Below are 16,356 nucleotides of genomic sequence, written 5' to 3'. Positions count from 1 at the left end.
CCCCATGTGTGACCTACTCATATATATCTATATTATGTGTCTGTATGTATGTACTGTATCCAATTTTGTGTTTAACACTCCTCCGGGAGAAATGGGGAATGTCAAAGAGCCACTTAATTGTTAACTGCACACATCTATAAATAAATTTTCAAAAATACTGTATATGTTTTTGTAATTACCTCACAACTCTTAGACATAATTTGTAGGACAGGATGTTCATAAATAACGCTTTCTCCAAACATCAATGTATGGCCACTCTCCTAGGCACTGTTGCTTCTGTGTCTTTTGAAAGATGACTTAAAACAGAGCAATATTGAGCTCAGTGTGGAGAAAATTCAAGTCAGACCACATCCCATATTACTATTCCCTTCTAGCAACCTAAATAGTTCTGCATGTCTGTTATTTTGATAGAGCTACATATCCTTGTCTGGCTGTCTGCTTGCTATATAAACTGTAGCATTAGATGGTGCATTGAGTGAGGAGCCCTGCAGATGCTACGTGAAAAGAGAGAGACCACAATTTACTAATACAAACAATGTTCTACACAAATTCTGCAAAAGCTAACTTTCTGGTCCTTAAAGAAGTGAGCACAGACACAATGCATTTCCGGTCTATAAAAACCTCAGGACAATGAATTATAGCTACAAGTTTCTTCAAAGCAATTAAAGATAGTGTAGTTCAATACCATCTTGATGATAAAACTAGACAACTTTTATGAGGAAAAGCTTTTCCAGGTAGCAGAATATATTTTAATCAAATTCTGCACTAAAAGCTTATGTGCTATAGAGAAAACTCTGCAATAAAATGTAAAAGTAAAAGTTGCCTCCTTTTCAAAAATTTACTGTTTTGTATTCCCCAAGTAACTGTAAAGTCCCTTTTCCACAGGAGGTACAGCTCAGAAAAGAGCTGAAAAGATTGATGAAACATGGTGGGGGAACATCATGCCTTTAGCACTGTTCATTTAAAATGTCTTTCCCTTTCATTCTCCGGTGTAAACTGCTGAGCAATCATCATTTTTCTTTACCTTTTTCTTTGGGTGATACAGTTTGTGTCATGCTGGGATCATAGTTCCCTGACATTAATTATGAACCACTAAGATCAACTTTTTACCTCATGCCCATGAGGCCAAATTCTGTGAGGAGATAAGAGATAAACTGAACACTGAGCTCTTCAAGAATTTCATTTCACCTCAGTACTTTACAAACTGGTGCTTGATTTTTTTTTTTTTTTTTTTTTCATTTTAAAAGTTATAAAGAGGTCACTGCTGTATTCAGGACTACATATTGTTGAAAACTTCAAAACAGAATAGCAGTGTAGGAAAAAAACCGACGACGTCCCCAAAGACACTTCCCTTGCGGGTATTTCAAAGTCAGTTTCAGGACAAAATAGTCAAGCTTCATCGAGCATCTAAACAATTCAGAAACCACACAAATGATGAGACACAACTGGAGAAGACCAGCACACAGCCACCTTCAAAATCAGTGAAGGTATTGTATGATCTCATTTATATGTGGAATCTAATGAACAAAATAAACTGATGAACAAAATAGATCCAGAGACAGGGAAGGGGGGCTGGAGGGCTGGGAGAGATGAACCAATGAACTTATTTGCATATGTGGGTACCCATGGACACAGACAATAGGGCAGTGAAGGCCTGGTAGGGGGACAGGAACAGAGTGGAGGGGGTAAATGGGGGGAAAGGGGGAAACAGCTGTAATAAATTTAAAAATAAATAAGTAAATAATTGAAAAATTGGTGGATGGTCTCTCACAACCAAAGAAGATATACACTGTCCTTTTAAAATCATAAGACACTAAGCATTCTAACAGTAATTTTTTAAACATATGGACAAATATTTAAACATAATATTTTTTTTTAATTTAGAAAACTGTCCTTTGAACTGAAATAGGCATGTTCGATTTCACCACAAAAGCTCCTTGGAATAGAATTGGGCCTTTTGTTATTTGAATGTGCCTTAGAGCACATGTAATAAAACTGGGCATTTGACTCACACTCAATTCTTTAATATCTAAAATACATTTCACGCACTAAAACTCTCAAGTTACTATATATTCAGACGTATTATATGGGGAAAAATCTTAATCATCTAAGACTATTTGTAAATGACAAAAATTATTGGTGCATTCAGAAAGAAAAAAACTATCAAAATTTTTGTTCGTTTTTATCCACAGAAAACTGACAGCCAATTAAATGTCGTTGTTTTTAATAGGTATTTATTGTTAAAAATTCACTATATCCTCACTGAAGGAGGTAAAATCTGCTCAGGCATAAGAATTATTGCATGTAGGTAACTTTTCAACTGAATATATTTTCGCAAAGCTCATAGGTTTCAATACTGCATCTCAAGAAGGAAACAATATCTAGACTTAATGGTAATAGTAGAAGAAACTTAACTTTTGAAAAAATCACAAAGGTAGTATGTTGACTACGAAGATCTCTAAGTAAGCTAACAATGCTCTGTGTTTTCTTAAGCTAGCTCTCACCTAAGGGTCACCTAAGAGAGCATTTCACTTCATTAATCATCATCCCCCATTTTCACATTTGTTGCTTATATGTACTCTTCTCTTATTTATCTTCCTGTGCATGTCCGATATCTCAGATTATCTCCCTCTAAGAACTTTTCCACGATCCCTCCACTTTCTTTCTAGGTTAGATAACACCACTGGTCCCCCCACATGATCAGCTGACAGAGCTAAAGTCACTCTACCTTACACTTGTCTGTTTACTTCTCCCTTTACCCCAGTAGACTATGGAGGTTTGAGGGCAGAGTTGAGTCTTATCGCTGGGGCTATCTCTCGGAATCTAGCATAAATTGTCACCCATAATCTTCACCTAGTGAAAACCAACAAATACATTTTACATAATGGGTGAATAAACATGTAAACTACTACAGGCAGAAATATGCAACAAAATATGAGAAGAAGGCTTATGTAATAATTTTCACAAAGGACACACTTTATCAAAAAGAGAACCAACAGATGGTCCTTTGCTTAAGAAAACACTTTAATTTTTTTTTGTTTTATTTTGAACAAGTTAAAAGTCAAAATCCCCACTGCAGAAGGATCCAGCTAATTTTCTTGTACAAGAAGCTATAAGGACTCCAATGTCAGAACTTGAAACTAAAGAAGAACAAAGAGAAGGTGACAATAAACTGGGACCAGAGGGGGAGCATGGCCTGGAAGAGGTTAATCCTGGCATGGCCTGGGTCAATTTTTAAATGATAACTAATATTTTAAGTTTTAAGCTGCTGTCCACACTGGATAGTTCTGTAAACTATACCTATTATGCAAAATACTGAGTAAACCTTTGACTACAAAAAATTGTCATGAATTTGTGTCACTGGAGGTGGGAGGAGATTAAGGTGCCCATGAATGTATAATGTGGGATGCAGCTATCAAGGAAGCAGATGAAAAGAGACACAGGGTGAGAACTGAGAAACTGGAAAAAACAGGATATCAGAGCAAGAATTGAAGAAGAGAAATGAAAGCTCTCAGAGAACTGTTGAAGATATTCTTGAGGACATCCTCACTAAGGATACGTAAGTAGAACAGGGGAGCTTCTGGCTGTTTACTTTGAATATTAAAAACAAGTGTCTACAGAATATTAAAAATTTTGAACAGCAAGTCTGTCTTACAAACACATAAAAGCTTCTAGTCTGAGAAAAGTATGAATGTACTTTATGATTAAAAAGAATTCCTGCAAACAATCTGAACGAACATATCTATTACAGTAATAGATGAAATGATATAGAAAATGTATTAACAGGGTAATGTAACAAAGTTGAATTGCCTTCTTGCAAAGCACACTTGAAAGGGTAAACTTGCTATAAACAGTGACTACATGAAACATTGTGCACCAGGTAACAAGAAAAATCTATGCATCTTACTCAGATGGAAGGAAAACACCTCAGTGAGAATGAGCTTGGTATGGAAATGAGAAGCCAGGAGCCAGGCAACCTCTCGAGTGATGGAGCTCAGGAAACACTGAACACGCTGCACACATCAGGCAGGCGAGCGATTCTCACTGCATCAGACTGAACTCTGCGCTGGTAGTCACAGATGAAATAAGCCCTGGGAGGATACTGCATCTCTCTCTCGGAACCACAACTCTACTTTCGGGGACTTGATTTAAATCATAATTCCTCTCTGGGCAGACAATATGAAAAAGAGAACGTGTCTACCTCTCCATTTTTTAGATTCATGCAGAAGGGAATGGGTAAAGTAGAATTTCTCCCAACACTATTATTGATCTGCATTTGTCTTGGGCAAAAGAAAGATAAGAATAACAGGCAGGAAAATCTGCATCTGAAATGCAAATAGTTACTGTTGGATGTGACACCAAATCTGAAAGTCTCTAGAGGTAAATCGAAGGCCAGACTGTATGTCTCTAACCTCAAATCAAAGGAAAGAATATTATGATTAGACATATGGTAAACCACAAAGTGGCCAGCCATTTTAACTGTTACACTTACTTTACAATGACCAGGGTAAACGAAATAGAACAAATGCTATGAAGCCACCAGTATTTCATAGTGACAGCTGTGGATGACTCTGTGTATCTCCTACCTGGCTATTTTATCTAGCAATGAGCCAAAAAAAAAAAAAAAAAAAAAAAATGTCATAAATAAAATAAGATATATGAAAAGGTTTTAGTCTTTGAATAAAAGATATAACATTGGCACTGGAATTACCATTTAAATGTGCATTTTGTCATATTTATGAGTGAATACTCATTTTTATAAATAATTTTCAGGGTGATAAACCTTTCAGTTATATTATTTTATGTGGTTGGACCCATTGAACTTATAAAATAAAATATTCACATAAAAGAAATGAAAATATATGAAGACAAATTACCAACTGTCATCATCAATTGAATTTCCAAGGAAAATTCTAGATCCTATGGGCTTCTGTGATTTATCTGGTATTTTCCATGATAAATATTCATGGCTCCTACCTTTGAGATGGTGACTTACTTTTGAGGCTAAAAAATCTAGAATGTAATGCCATAATCTAAGACTCACCGTTGTGAAATGTAAATCTCCCTTTAAGAAAATGTTGTCAGCTGTTTTTGCATTCCTAATTAAGTAAACAAAAAATCAATAACTAAATAATATAAGTAGCTCCCTCCCTCTCTCTCTTCATATATACTGTATATGTATCTATATATAGAGACACACATATATATAACATATATGCATACACATTCACATATGTATTTATGTAAATACAGAGACTAACTCAATATTTTAGAAGTAAATTACCAATTATAATTTCCTTTTAGGTATATTTCTGTGCTTAGATAAGCCCAAGGAAAAAATGTGGGGATCCAGAGAATGAAAAAAAATGAAATAACTCAATAAAATCATATTTAGACTTAAATTTATCTATGTAATATTAGGAAAATTTTAGTTCAAAATAATAAATAGATTTTTCCCCTCAGAATCCCATCTCGCTAAAAACCAAATTCCTTCAAATAGCAAGAATGGACTAATATGTTGGGGAGAGAGGGGAATAGACAGAATTCTCTTTCATTTATTATGTGAGAGTGCCAGAAAAGAATTATCTAGTTATTAAAGATCCTGACTATTGCTTTACTTAATTCATGTTTGGTGACTTCCACATTAAAGAAACACATACACATATATTATTCTTCAGGTAATGATGTTATATCAGTATATAACTGAGCTTAAGGTTATGTACATTAATTCACTTAGACTATTCTGCCTATAAATTAAGCATACACTGTTGCAAAAATTATTGTTCTCATAGAAAGTCATAATGCAGTGGTTGTTAATAGAATATTTCTTAAAGGTTAGTCTTCCAGACAAACACTAACCTTAACACAGAGAAAGGAAACATAAAGCAGCAAAGGGGCCAGAAGCTTCCTACTTCAAATGGGCCTCCTTCCATTAACACAATATTAGCGCTGAGTCAGAGACAGAAGAGGCAGGTGACTGTACAAAGTTCAATTACTGAACTTCCATTCACTTTCAATTCAAGATGTTTCAAAGGAACTTATTCATCAGATAAGAGACAGAGTATTCGAGCTCTCATTTGTAAGGCAATATTGTTCTATAAAGAAGAAAAGAAGATGCTCTAATTAATGCCGGAATAAGCCAATGTAGATAGTGTGCTGCATTTTATTTTATTTATTTTAAATATATCTTTATTGATTTCAGACAGAGGAAGGGAGAGGGAAAGAGATAGATAGAAACATCAGTGATGAGAGAGTCATTGATGGGCTGCCTCCTGCACACCCCTTGACTGGGGATCGAGCCCGCAACCCGGGCATGTGCCCTGACCAGGAATTGAACCTCGTTCTCCTGGATCCTAGGTGGATGCTCAACCGCTGAGCCACAACAGCCAGCAGTGTGCTGCATTTTAAATTGCACTTTCAAGCCACAGGAAAGCAGGTGCAGCAAAGGGAACACAGTGCCATTAGCACTAATAGTATTAGAGAAACACTGAATGGCATGGAGTCTTACCAATACGATTTACATAGTAGGAGATAACATGTATATGAACATGTTCATAATGAATTCCAGGGGGAAGTGAAATCAACTATATTTCATATTTCTCCTTTTTTTTCATCACATTAATAAACTATATTCAAGTTACAGGTAGCCCACTTGAGAGGCACTTTCTCTGCTTTCGGATTAACTTAGCTTGGAAAATTCAAAATTTAGATGGTAGAAATTTCTCTAAAATCACCTTCATTACTTTTAAATATAAAGCTAAAATTTTTAATAAAACAGACATAAGGAGTGTCAGTAAAATTGTTATTGTTATATTATTAATTTAAGCTTTATAGGCAAGCTGACAACAGCAAGGTTATAATTTGATTGATGGGAAAGATATCTAGAACATAGGTTTACAAACATTCCTATTTTTCCCTTTAACATATAATCAAGTAATATAGACTACAAAGCATTATTGAGTGAGGTCTAGAGATTCAATATGCTATCATTTTTCAAACAGAACTATGTTCAGTACAGCTGTGCTATAGAAACACAAGTCCAATCTAACAAACAAAAATATTGACTCAGATAATCACTCTGAGGCTTTAATCCAGGTTCTAGAAGACCAAGAGACAGCTTGACAGTGAGAAATGATTAACTGATACAACCGTCTAATTGAGTCAATGGCAGGGGGTTTGAAATACCAAATTGATGAAATGGTTTTATCCAGGCAAAAATAAAAGGGCTTAAGGATAACCTGTCACTAGACAGTACTGAAAAGACAGAGGTAGAAGGACAAATAAGTCACATTTGATTCCTTGTTGTTTTTTTAAAAATTAATAGCCTTATTATTTAGAATAGTTTTAGATTTACAGAAAGATAGTACCAAAAGTCCCCACATCCCATCTTTCCCCTGTACCCAATTTCCCCTACCATTAACAGATTGCTCTAGTGTGGTACATTTGTTACAAATAACAAATAAATATTGACCACATATTATCACTAAAGTCCATAGTTTACATTAAGGCTCATTCTTTGTATTGTACAGTTCTATGGATCTTGACAAATATATAGTGTCTTATATCAACCATTACAGTATTATACAGAACAGTTTCACCAAACAGAAAATCCCTTCTTTGTCACCTATTCGCCCCTCCTTCTCTCCCCCTAAGTCCCTAGCAGCCACTGGTCTTACTGTCTCTGTAGTTCTGCCTTTTCTAGAATGTCACATAGTTGGTATTATACAGTAGGTAGCCTTTGCAGATTTGCTTCTTTCACTTAGCAATACGCACTTACAGTTCCTCCATGTCTTTTAGTGACTTGATAGATCATTTTTTTAAAAATCACGGAGTAGTAGTCCATTTAGAGGATGCAACATAATTTGTTTATCCATTCACCTACTGAAGGGCATTTTAATTGTTTCCATGTTTTGACAATTAAGAATAAAATTGTTATTAACATTTCTTTGCAGGTTTCTGTATGGACATTTGTTCTCAACTCAACTGGGTAAATATCTGAGAGTATGACTGTTGGATTGTGTGGCAAGAGTATGACCATAAAGGCCATACATTTTTAAGCTTTTCTTCCCTTATAACTTAGATGTCTCTGGAGTACAACATGATTGGTGATTTTGCAGAGCAGCAAGTGCATTATAAAAAGAGAGGTGAAAAAACATTCGCATGCTCTAGAATGGGATTCCTACAGCATGGGATTGCCATACTTTGAGAGAAAATATAAATTTTAACTTTTAAGAACAGAGATGCACATCTCTTTATGTAAGCTTAAAAGATTCTATTCATTAAAATATGATAAATATGAATATTATTTCTTACTGTGTTTTGAGCCTATTCAAAACACAGTAAGAAATAAAGTTTTTGCTCAACTTTGAACTTCATTTATTTTAAGAGTAACACAATAAACAAGTGCAAGAAAGTGTGACAACTTGAAACAGTTCACATTCCCATTTTGGCTGAAATGTCTATAGAGTGAGACAGACAAATTACTTTTCTTGGGCTTTTCTTCTGGGGAAAAAAAATCAATCTTTATTTACTTTACTAATGCAGTGTAATTGAAATTAAAACTAGGAAGTTAAATGAGTAGATCCAGAAATTTTCTAAACTTTTTTTGAAAAGATGTATGTTTTTTCTTGTGTCTAAACTATAAATATTTTGGCAGTCAGATTTTCAAATAATAGTATGGGAAACATTCAAAGAGGGGTAAATATTATAACATAGCAATTTTATTTCATGGAATGTAGTTTAAGGAAATAACTCAAATTGTAGGCAAGATATGTGTACAAAGATCTCCACAAAGGTGACATTCAGAATACAGAAAAACATGGAAGAAAAGCAAATGATCAAGGACTGGATTTTAAAATGTGGTACTTATATACAACGGCATAGTACTCAGCCAAAAGGAAAGGTGAAATATTGCCATTTGTGACAACATGAATGGATCTTGAGAATATCATGCTAACCAAAATAAGTCAGACAGAAAAAGTCAAGAACCATATGAATTCACTCATACGTGAGATATAAAACTGAAAGCAACAAATGAACAAACAAGACAAACAAACAAATAATAAATCATAAACACAGACAATAGTTTGGTGGTTACCAGGGGGAAGGCGCTTGGGAATAGTAAAGGGTAAAGGGTCAAATATATGGTGACAAACAAGATTTGACTTTGGGTGGTAGACACACAATGCAATATACAGATGATGTATCATATAATTGTACACTTGAAACCTGTATGATTTTATTAACCGATATCACCCCAATAAATTTAATAAAAAATAAGGTATTGGTGTTAAAAATTATGTTATATCCGTATAATCAAATATGATGCAGTTATTAAAAATCATGTTACAATGTGTATTTATATTAGGAAAGAATAAAAATTATCCTTCCTTTCCTGTAGAGAAGAAGGTGGAGAGCTGTTTTGGTTTTAGGGCCTTCATTGTATGCCTGAGTGTAGAAAGACTCTTGAGATTTTATGATCTGGAACATTCCTAATAATCACACTCATCTTATTGGATAACCAGGCTCTATTATTCAACATCCATTCAGCATTCATTTATCGGGCATTTTCTCTGTGCTAGATTCATCTAAACAATGAAAACACAGAGGTAAATAAAACAGACAAGCTTTCTATTTACATGGAGCTTAAATTCTAGTGTGAGAATGCAGGAGGGCAGTGAGAGAGCATTGACATACAATAAGTACATAAATAAAAACCACAAGGCAATTTTAAACAATGTGTGCTATAAATATAAATAAACAAACAAACATATAAAGTCAAGGAAAAGGAAGGTGTTGATTGGGTGATTACTAAGAGGAAATGGTCCTGGAAGGCCTGAGAGGTGGCATTTGGGCTGAGAACTGGTAAAGATCAAGAAAAGGAACATTCACGCTCTGTTAACTCAGTCCAAGAGCCCTGAGTCAGGAATGAGTCTGACATATTCAAGGGACAAAATAGAAACAAGGAGTGGATAAGTGACTTTTCTTGAGCAGAAGGGAGCATAATGGGAGATGAATTTGGAGTGAAAGCTTGGAACCAAGTCATGTAGGTCACTGTAAGGTTCAGGAAGAATATTGGAGAAAGGAAAAATCTGAGAAGTTCCAAGTCTGGGAGACTGGACATGGGCCTCAATCCTGACACCAGGATAGAATTGACATTTGCCAGTGAGAAGTGCTTGGACCAGGGGACAAATGTCTCCAGGGGCATCAGAAGCAGGCCCAACCAAGAGGACACATCCAAGAACCAAGCTCCAGGGATGATGTCCCCACGCAGCTCATTTCATAGCTTGAGAGGATTCCTCATATTGCCCACGCTCAGAGGTATCACCTGCACCTCAACATGAATGGTATCATTAATGATGTTATTCTTTCACTATCCACTCCCTAGGTAAGGAATCAGTCCAACAAAAACCTCGGGACAGAGTTCAAATCCTCGTATGTGAGAGAATCGACTTTGTTGGTACACTGTTCCCTAAGTGGGGAAAGACAAACAGATACAAATGATCAAAAACATCTGTGGGCCTGGCCAGGTGGCTCGGCTGGGTGGAGTGTCATCCTGTACACCAAAAGGTTGCGGGTTAGATTCTAGGTTGCGGGATCAATCCTGGGTCCCAGTCTTGGCAGGTACTGGAGGCAACCAAAGGATATTTCTCTCATGCACCGATGTTTATCTCTCTCTCTCTCTCTCCTCAAAATCAATAAACATATCCTCAGGTGAGGATGAAATATATATATATATATATATATATATATATATACCTATATATACCTGTGGATATGAGTGGTTACTGGTAATTTTTGTTTGGGGTTTCTCACTTCAGCATTTCCCAGATTTTATAGCATGACAGTGTTTTATTTTTCATAACTATGAATAAAAATTGTTTAAAAATCCATTAATAAAGGAAGGCTTTCTCCATCTCTAACCTGGTTTATTATTAGATTTATAAAAATGTGGACATGCTACTATAATCAGCTATATCAAAATACCAAAACATATGAAGAAATTGTAAGAACAGAGATAAAGAAGGTCACAAACCAAAATTGCACATACAAAAGACGAATTTTAACATGTCCTTTTTTTATTTTACTTTTCCAACTTGGTCTCATGTATGGTTAAGAAAATATTTTCCTTTTAAAAATTAAACTGGACATAATCACCAGTTTGAGGCTGCACTAGCAGTCTGCTCCTCTGAAAACTCCAAACTGATCTCAGAACAAGGAGAATGCATGCATATTAATGATAATAATGACCATAATTCTATCAGTATGAATATGGGATAAGCCCAGTCAAGTCATGCTGTTAAGCAGAGCATGGTCAACAAAACCATCAGGAATTCACAAGACCCATTAATTTGAGAGCTGAACTGTACAGAGTCTGCCAAAGCATAGCCACATTTCTCTTCCCTGAACTCGGGGACTCCTCCAAATGACATTTCAGAGTTGGAAATGCCATTGCTTGTAGCCAAATAGATATTCCCTAAGCATTTGCTTTTCAAGATATGCATTTCCAGGAATGAGATACCACCCACTGCCAGCTGGGAACAGATATAAATAAAGAGAAGTTTACCCTTGGAAAAGGAATCCATTTTTTTAGTGTTTATATGTTTTCAAGTTAGAGTTTAAAAAAAAACAAAAACAAAAAACTTGTCCTTTTAAAAATGTTGTTCAGAAATATGTTAAAGACTGAAGGACTTGACTACACTCAAATCAATTGGTATTTTTTAAAAACGTTTTGAGTTCAATGCCTGATAGTCATTTAGCTCATCTCCAAATGCCAATCTCCTGTGTCCATGCATATATAATTCTGTATTTTCTCAGATACCTTTTGTAATAAAAAGGTGTACTGAAATTTTTGTATGTAAAATAAGTTGAGTCACATGAAGTGCATCTTAAAATTTTCAAATATTTTAAAAGAGGAAATTGGTAAGGGGTATTATTGCTATCATGACAGAATCAATGACAAAATAATTGATGCTGTAGAATATACATGTCAATACATAGATACAGATTGTGTGTGTGTGTGTGTGTGCCTGTGTGTGTGTGTGTGTGTGTACACAAAATATATTGCCCTTTGAAGTAGTAATGTAATGGCTAGGATTCTAATTCATTTTCTCATTCAAATCAAAATTAGCATGATTATTGACCAAAGATTCTAGTTTGATACTAAATGTTGAAACATTTCCACAAGTGGATATCTGTAAGGTTTTTTGTTTGTTTTTTAATTTGCTATTTAAAAATGTTCAAGAGAAGACAGAGAAAGGATTACAGCTGGCATAGTAAAGGCTGAGTACTAACACAGGAAAGCAGCAGCATCCTTCCTGTGTGGTGCCAGGCACCTCAGGCCCACTGAAGTCTTTCTGACACATTCGAGTTCTCCAATCTCAAAAGAGTTACACTTTCCTCATGGCTTTGTAACTTTTTTAAAGATACTTTATGTAACAGTAACCAAAATAAAATCATAGCAGCCAAAACATAGTTCACTTTCCTTTCTTCTTGAAGCTTTAAAGGTTCTATGGAAATTTTCTGCATCCCTAGAAGCACTGCCAATTCAAAAAGTGTTTATGGAGTACACCCTGAATGCATAAGCCACATTACTAACATTTGTCTCTCGGCTTACAGCTCAGAGCATGATTTCATATACATAATCTAATTTGCCCCTTATAAAGCTTCAAATATGGCTAGCAATTTCTTAAAACTTGAAAAGACACTAAGAGGAAAATGTATTTTTTCACACACATATTTTTCATCCTTAAGATGAAATGGTTGAGTGCCAAGTTTGTTTCAACAATAGTGTATTCTAAGACCACAGGTAGATATTATGAAACAAGCAAAAACAAAGAAAGAAAGAGAGGGAGAGGGGAAGGGGGAGGGGGAGGAAGGAAGGAAGGAAGGAAGGAAGGAAGGAAGGAAGGAAGGAAGGAAGGAAGGAAGGAAGGGAGGAAGGAAGGAAGGTGTTTATGCCAAATTATATGAGAGAGGCCTGTCTTTTTCCCTTATCTTTTTTTCATTATAAAAATATACACTGACAATTAACATAGTATTAAAGATTCATAAATTTTTAATGATGGTGGGATAGTCTTTTCTTATGCTCTACCTACATCATCATCCAATTAATAAAGTGGTCTTTGCACATCAGCTAAACTGCAGACTCTACTGAACTCAAGAAACAGTAATGGTAGTTTCACTTTTATAAACACATAAAATCTTTGTGCTGAAACATTGAACTTGTCTCAAATACAAATACCAATTATTTACTTCTCTGAGTTATCATGCATGAATTAACCACAGATTCGATTTTATGGTCTTCATTCCTAAATTTAAATCTTCTAGGCTAAAATTAGAATTATTTAATGAATAATTTTGAGTCTTACGGCAAAGAAGCATCTTTCCCAGGAAAGTTTATGCTGTACATGCAACTCCTACAAGAGCATCAATAAAACTGATTCATTGAGACAAAAATCGTCAAATTCCCCTCAGCCTGTGGCAAGATAGACAGGTATGTAGAAACTACTGAATTATAAATGTTATGGTTCAATTCCTACGCTATTGACCAAAAAGAGAAGGAAAGGGATGGCTGGACTGATGACAGAAAGACTTTCTTCCAGGGAAAGAGGCTTTGATAGCTCTCTGTATTATTTCAGGGCTTGCAGTATAATCTCATAGGTATAGTTATAAAATAAAGAAACACCTCTATCATTCTGGGTGTTCTGTAGACTCTTACTGAAGATTTTATAATCCTTAATATATTTGATGAATCATTAATACCCAAGCATCAAGTTTTCTTTTTCCTAGTGAATGCTCTCTTGAGCAATCCATTAAAGGTCAGCATGCTAGTCATTAACTCTCCCTCTCTCCTTTATCAACTACCACAAAACCTGGTGTCTAAACTCACTCATGCACACACACACATTCAATAATTCTCTTTAATGGTAATTAAAGTACAATGCATGAATCATAAAAATAATTCAAGAGAAATGAATTGAACCACTTTTCAAACACAATCTGGGACTAATTTTGGAACATAAAGTCTAGATTTATATTCGGACACTTATTCAACCAGAAAATATGGCTGATTTTTAAAGATTTCTTTTCCTTGCCAACTATCTCTGTCTTAGAGATGTTCTAGCAGGTTGCCTTTAAACTGTCAAAGGGTTAGTTGACTATTTGTGATGAAATCTGACACAGAAAAGCTTTCTGTTTCTTCTCAAGGATGTTACAGATCACTTACCAAATGTCAATATTGCTGAATTCTCAATTATCACAACTGTATCCCAGCATACAATGAAGTAAATTTCTCCTCTGACTGCATTTTCATGTGTGACTTAAAATTTGAGATATTTGTGACAAAATATCAAAATAAAAACTAAGAAAAATATGAAATCATATGGTATTTTTCTTTTTCTGTCTGACTTATTTCACTTAGCATATCTTCTAAGTCCATCCATGTTGTCACAAATAGTGAGGTTTTATTCTTTTTATGGCTGAGGCATATTCTATTGTATGAATGTATCATATCTTCTATATCCATTGGTCTATCCATGGGCACTTAGGTTGTTTCCATATCTTGGTTATTGTAAATAATGCTGTAACAAACATAGGGGTACATACATATATGTTTTCAAATTGGTGTTTTGGATTTCTTCTAATAAATACCTAGAAGTGGAATACCATACGATTTCACTTATATGTGGAACCTAAAAAACAAAATAAACAACAACAAAAACAAAACAGAAACTACTCATAGGTACAAAGAACAAATTGATGCTTGCCATATGGGAATGGGTTTAGGAGGATAAGTGAAAAGGTGAAGGGATTAATAAAAATAAATCCCCAGTTATAAAAATATATGGGAATAGTCAATATTATAATAACTATGTACAGTGTCAAATGGGTACATGATTTATCAGGGTGTTTACTTCATAAGGTATATAAAAGTCTAAACACTATGTTGTACACCTGAAACTAATATAGTATTGTGTGTCAATTGTAATTAAAAGATAAATTAAAAGAAAAACTCAGAAAAATGTTTAAGTAATGTAACATGTTCTTACAACTATAATTCATCTATCTCCTACTGAATTCTGAAACCTAAACCTTTGGTTTTATGAACCTTTCAATAAGTTCTGTAAATGTTAATAAATATGAGAAATATAAGATATTGTAATTTTTTTTACATGGATACTCCACAACTACACTGAATATAACCCAAACCTTCATTTTCTGGAACCATCTTTCTTTAAAGAGAATCTAAATTAAATGCATTTATTGAAAATTGGAAAAAAAAGTATCTTGGATCATTAAAGGCTTAAAATGGTTTTAAAGTCATAAATATATTAAAGATACTAATTATGGATTTATATTTGTGAATAAGTTAAATTTTTTTGTAAGCTTAAATCACTTAGAAAAAAAATCACAAAACTATAATATTTTGAAAATATTTTAAAATCACCATGATAGTTATGGTAGAATTGCAATAGAATCCCACAAATAGATTATTTCCAAAAAAGAGAACCTTTTTGTCAAATAATGCATTGTCTTGACAGATGGAATCAGAAAGTGTCTATAGCAACTCAGTACTATCACAAGAAGGCAACGATAAGTTCAAGTATCCTTATACAAACTGTAGAAGATGTGACACAGAGCTGACAAGAAAGCAGGGGTTTAATAATCTACAGGTCTTTTAGAAATCAGAGATGATATCTGTATAAAGATCAGTTGATGATCAGTGCTCACCTTTTAGCTAAAAATACCGATTAAAAAACCTTATAGTAAGTACATTTGAGACACTTCGAACCCACAAATTAATCTTTTTTTTTTTTTCAGGACCCTAAGGATGTAGCAAAAAGTATGATTCACTAAAATTTCTTGAGTGGTTGCCCCACCCCTGTACAGGAGCACACTCATGCTTTCCCCGGTCCCTCTCCCATTCCCACACCTATTAGGGGGTGGGGTAGGGGGAGGCATTGAATTTCTACAGAAAATGTTTAGCGTGAGCTTTGCATATGATAAAGAAACATTGCGTAGGAGCTCCACATGTATTCAAATTGAGAACAGATGTCAGGAAACACTCTGAGAATTGGTAATATTAAGACTAGAAATGAACAGATAAACATCTCACAAAATTTTATCTTTTCTTGACTTTTATTCTTTATTCAATAAGCTACTCATGACAATAATTCAATTGAATATACTGAACAAAGTATATGTACCATATTATACATCATTTTCCTTCCAAAGGTTTATCATCTATGATGCAAGACTAAAGTCAAGCATCATGACAGATTTAATTTGAAGGGCAGAGGAAGAGGAGAGGGAAAACTTCAGATTACCTGTTCAATTAAGGCATTTCTGACACTT

General features: G+C 34.6%; 1 protein-coding gene across 1 annotated transcript in view; it reads right to left on the bottom strand.

The window, feature by feature from the left end:
* The window catches only part of ZNF804B (zinc finger protein 804B), a gene marked incomplete at its 3' end in the record, with an annotated part of 418,502 nt that overhangs the window by 255,663 nt on the left and 146,483 nt on the right, over window positions 1–16,356 (bottom strand). The window lies entirely within an intron of this gene.

This window comes from Miniopterus schreibersii, assembly GCF_964146895.1.
Source record: "Miniopterus schreibersii genome assembly, chromosome: 9".
Lineage (NCBI taxonomy): Eukaryota > Metazoa > Chordata > Mammalia > Chiroptera > Miniopteridae > Miniopterus > Miniopterus schreibersii.
Note: the sequence above shows the minus strand (reverse complement) of the source record. Positions and strands in the feature narration are given on the sequence as shown.